Consider the following 6000-nt stretch of genomic DNA (forward strand, 5'->3'; position numbering starts at 1 on the left):
GATCTTCGACAAAGCAAACTAAAACATAAAGTGGGGAAAGGACACCCTATTCAACAAATGGGATAACTGGCAAGCCACATGTAGAAGAATGAAACTGGATCCTCCTCTCTCACCTTATAGAAAAATCAACTCAGGATGGATCAAAGACTTAAATCTAATACCTGAAACCATAAAATTTCTAGAAGATAACATCAGAAAAACCCTTTTAGACACTGGCTTAGGCAAAGAGTTCATGACCAAGAACCCAAAAGCAAACGCAGCAAAAACAAAGATAAACAGATGGTACTTAAAACTAAAAAAGCTAAAAAGCTTTTTTTAAAAAAAACTAAAATAAAAGTGTACTTCTATAACATTTATAATATTAATCATATAATATTTATGATATTAATCAAAAATATCACTTCTTTTTAAAAAAAAAACTGAAAAGCTTCTGCACAGCAAAAGAAACAATCAGCAGAGTTAACAGACAAACCACAGAGTGGGAGAAAATCTTTGCAGTCTATACATCTGACAAAGGACTAATATCCAGAATCTACAATGAACTCAAATCAGCAAGAAAAAAAACAAACAATCCCATCAAAAAGTGGGCTAAGGACATGAATAGAAAATTATCAAAAGAAGATATACAAATGGCCAACAAACATGAAAAAATGCTGAAATCACTAATGATTAGGGAAATGCAAATCAAAACCACAATGTGATACCACCTCACTCCTGCAAGAATGACCGTAATCAAAAATTCAAAAAAATAATAGATATTGATGTGGATTTGGTGAAAATGAAACACTTTTACACTGCAGGCGGGAATGTAACTAGTACAGCCGCTATGGAAAACAGTGCAGAAATTCCTTAAAGAACTAAAAGTAGATCTACCATTTGATCCAGCAATCCCACTACTGGGTATCTACCCAGAGGAAAAGAAGTCATTATACAAAAATGATACTTGCACACACATGTTTATAGCAGCAGAATTTGCAGTTGCAAAAATATGGAGCCAGCCAAAATGCCCATCAATCAATGAGTGAATAAAGAAAATGTGGTATATATACACCATGGAATACTACTCAGCCATAAAAAGGAATGAAATAAAGTCATTTGCAATAACCTGGATGGAATTGGAAACCACTATTTTAAGTGAAGTAATTCAGGAATGGAAAACCAAACATCATATGTTCTCGCTTATAAGTGGGAGCTAACCTATAAGGATGCAAAGGCACAAGAATGATACAATAGTCTTTGGGGACTTGGAGGAAAGGGTGGGAGGAGGGTGGCGGATACAAGACTACACATTGTGCACTGCTCAGGCGATGGGTGCACCAAAATCTCAGAAATCACCACTAAAGAACTTATTCATGTAACCAAACACCACCTGTTCCCCCAAAAATTATTGAAATAAAACAAAATAGAACTACCATATAAACCAGCAACCCCATGACTGGGTATATATATCAAAAGGAAATAAAATCCGTATGTCAAAGAGATATCCACATTCCCATGTTTATCGTAGTACTATTTACCATAGCCAAGATGAAGAATAAGCCTAAGTATCCAACAACAGATGAATGGTTAAAGAAAATGTGGTATATATACAATAGAATACTATTCAGCCTTATAAAAAGAAGACAATCTTGTCATTTGCAAAAATGTGGATGAACCTGGAAGACGTTATGCTAAGTAAAATAAGCCAGACACAAAAAGACAAATGCTGCATAATCTCACTCATGTAGAATCTAAAAAAATAAAGATATCACAGAAGCAGAGAGTAGAACAGTGGTTACCAGAGACTGGGAGAGGGGGAGAACAGGAAAAAGTTGGTTAATAGTCTGCTGTGCAATATAGAACATGAGAATTGATTCCTCCTACCTTATGTTCTATATTGCACAGCAGGGTGACTATGGTTAACAGTAAAATGTTGTATATTACAAAATGGCTAGGAGAGAGACTTTTGTATATTCTTGCCACAAAGAAATGATAAATGGATGAGGTGATGGATATACTAACTACTCTGATTGGGACATTAAACAACATAGATATGTATCAAAACATCAAATCATAACCCATAAATATGTATAGTGAGTCCTCATTTAACATTTTTGATAAGTTTTTGAATATTGAGACTAAGCAAAACAAAACACAGGAAAACAAAACTCATTTTACCATAGACTGATATAAACAAGAATTAGGTCCCCACAGCATATAGTAAGTTGTTTCGTTTAAAGTCACATTTTCCAAGAACCTATCGATGATGTTAAATGAAGACTTACTGTGCAATTAAAATGTATTGATTAAAAATTAAATACTTTTTTTTTAAAAAAGGTAAAAATATATGATGTACTCTTCAGGAAACAGCAAAGGATAAAGGCTCATAAAGCTATAGAAATTCAGGAAGCGTGGTTTGGTTTAGAGATAAACAAATATATCTGATACAGCAAATACATCATGGATAGAAAACACTCCAACAGACCCATACTTGTATGGATATTTAAAATGTGGCAGAGGTGGATTATGGATCAGTGGTGAATCAACAAACTTTTCAATAAATTGTGCTAGGGAAACTGGATATTCATATGGAGAAAAAGAAATAAAATTTTTCCAATTATTGGAAATATTTACTTCCAATTTGCACCATCCACAAAAAATAAACTCCAGGTGGGTGGATTAAATACACAATATGAAAGACACACAGTAATGTTTTCAGATGATAACATGGAAAATATCTATCTTTATTGCTAGTGGCTAAGGAAGAGTTTTAAAAACAAGATAAAATGACACTAATTATATTAATTAGGGTAAGATTGTATAGTAACAAATAGCCAAATTTTGGTGGCTTACAGATAAAAATATTTCTTTCTTTCTTTGTAACAATGAAGGAATGGTGTTTGGGTCAATTGTTAATGGGTATAAGCTGAAGGCCATGCTTCTTTCTTCATCATGTAGCTTTCCAAGGTTAACCTGGCTGGGGCTGTTTCAGGCCACTAGACAAATAAAAAGCATCACAGAGCCCAAATATAATAGAAGTTTTCTAAGGGCCAGACTTGAGAAAGGCTCATATTACTTCTGTTCACATCCCACTGGAGAGAACTTAGGCGCATGGTCTTGCCTAATGGCAAGGTGGTCTGGGAAATTGTAGTGTAGCTCTGCTCCCATGAATAACAGAGAGATTTTGGTGGTCAGTGATCTACTCCACATTAATCATAAAATGAATACATATGCCTATATTAAAGTAACCAGAAAATAAAGAGAGCAAAACACTAACCAGTATGTGAGAGAAGTTAAATAAATAATATAAAGAATATATCTGGAATATATGAAAAACTGAGAAATCAACTTAAAAACCAGAAAAACTAATGGAAAAGTGGGCATAAGACTTGAACAAGCACTTCAGAAAAGAAAAAAATCCACCTCATTAGCATTCAGGAAAATACTATTGAATATCACAATGGATTACCTATTTTTTCTTTCTCTCCCTCTATCGCTCTATCAATTAGAATAAGTGTATATATACTCAAGCTGATATATATACATATATATAAAACAGTTTTATATATACATACTCTCAGATAATATGAAGGGCTGTGAAGAGTGGGGCAGTGATAACTCTTACACTGCTAGTGGGAGTGGGAGTTTTTTATACTCACTTTGGAAAACAGTTTGACATCATGTAATGTAGTCCAAAATGGGCACACATTATGACCTAGCCATTCTCTTGCTAGGTCTAGATGCTAGGGGAGATTTTGCACATTTACTGCAAGAGATAATATGAATGTTCGCAGTAACATTGTTTGTATTGTTTTGGCTACCAAAGAAAAACATCCCACTTGTCTATTAATAGTAGAATGGATAAATCAATATTGGAATACTATAGAACATAAAAATGAATAAATTCTAGCTACTTAGAGCAATATAAATAAACCTTTCAAACTAATGAATAAAATAGGTAAATCACAAAAAATACAACATAATTCAGGACAATAAAGCCTACAAAGTTTTCAAAGAAAATAAGTTTAATTCAGGAATTTTATACTTATTTATATCCATTTTGAGTACAAAAAAATTGGAAACATAACTTTGAACATGGAAAGACTTATGATTTCCTTTATTATTATAAGGAACTCTGGCCATCAAAGAATTTGGAATACAACTCTCCATGACGTACTGGACTAGGGGTACTCTTAGTTATGCAAACAAAACACCTAGTTCTCTTTTTCTTAATTTCGGGTTACATGTATGCAAAAATTAAAAAGTAGAAATGCGTAGCATATTGCTAGTTTTTAGAGTACCACATCTCATCTCAGGATAAATTACCTAAATTGGTGCTTCCAACTGAGAATGATGCAATGTTATAATGGTAGGTTCCTTAGAATATGAATGATGCATATTTAACAGATTTAAGATTGTCTGATTGCTGATGTTTAATTTCCCAGTTTTGGTGGTGACAGTCTTTTTTACAGACCTCCTTCAAAAAGACTGGTAATTCTAGTAATTTCTGACAGCTAGAAAATCTTCTAGGGAATTAAATGCCCAAACATTCAGGAGCTGACATACAAGGATGCCTATTTAAAGTGAAGAAGGGCACAGCCACCAAGTCCTTTAGTCCTTGTTTGTCTCAAGAAAACCCTTAACTTGATCCTCATTCCAGAGCATGTGGTTTTTCCCTTGGAAATTATACTGTGCTTGGATGTTTGTTATTTGGGGTGGTATCTGATTCGTATGCAGGGAACAGGAGCAAAGATGCTAGCCTAACTTAGGGGACTTAAGGAATAATGGCCCAGGAAGATCAGTGTGGAATAAATTTTGTACTCCAAAATAGCAAAGATCTATCTAGGGAAACCGGGCTTACTCAACATATCCAGGGGGCATGAGCAAATCTAGAATTAGGAGGTGAAATTCAGAGCTGAGTGGAAGCCAAGAGGCCAGGAACAAAGTTGAGAATAAATTGAAGAAGGCCCCGAGTGATGCTGCAAATACAGTTTGTGCCTCCATTGAAGAACAGCTATGCAGAATCATGACCTTTCAGCCTGTCATAAAGGTAAAGGCCAGAGAAGACTTACAGGAAATTGATATTGGTGAGATATAATTATCCTGATGGGAATAGGAGAAAGCTGTTGCAAAAATTGAGACTTGCAATGATGGTGTCTTGGAATGGAGAGCTGAGAGCCTCGATGGGGAGAAATGGTTTGACTTCAGCTATAGTTTGAAGCAGGCGATGACAGGATTTACTGATGGGTATGAGAAAGGAGAGTCCAGGAGAATTCCATTAGCTGAGACAGGAAAGATTGAGGGAAGAATATTTGAAGTGTCTGGTGGAAATTAGGGGTTTGGTTTTGAATACGTTAAGTTTAGCATGTCTGAAAAACATCTATGTGGAGATGTTTCTTTCAGCAGGAGGCTTAACAAACAACAGCTGTGGTAGCTGTTACTTTTCATCACCTTGACATTCAGTGACATAAATCCCTGAAAGTTGGAACCTGCTAACATGTCTCAGAAGACAGAATCCTTACCCACCAAAAGCTGCTCACATTCAGGTTTCCCTTTCCATATAAACTCTAATATTCATTCTATTTGGTTCTTTTTTTTGGCTTTGCTTCTCATCCTGAACTCAAACAAGTGACTAATCAGGAAGCTCAAAGACCCTCTATCTCCATTGCTAATTCTATTGGCCCATTCAGTCATTAAACATGTTTACTAAGCACTTATTATAAGTGTAAAAAACAGGTCTCAGTTGCCCACATGGGTGACCTCAATAATACCCCTTATATTGGCAAGTCCTCCTTCTCTTTCTCGGTCTCCCAAACTCCTCACTCCCCTTTGGGGATGTAGGTCTCAGGCTCTACTTTTGTAAGCAGATAATCTGTGCCATTCAAGCAACAGTCAACAATGAACTAGAATGAACTATCAAAGCCATAATGGACAGTCTCCTTCACCTGGACATGTGGGGATGGCATTGGCAGCCACATAGTGTGTGTCCTTGTCAATCAGATTATTGCTCGCTTTGCGTAG

This window comes from Pongo pygmaeus, chromosome 21 (assembly GCF_028885625.2).
Source record: "Pongo pygmaeus isolate AG05252 chromosome 21, NHGRI_mPonPyg2-v2.0_pri, whole genome shotgun sequence".
Taxonomy (NCBI): Eukaryota; Metazoa; Chordata; class Mammalia; order Primates; family Hominidae; genus Pongo; species Pongo pygmaeus.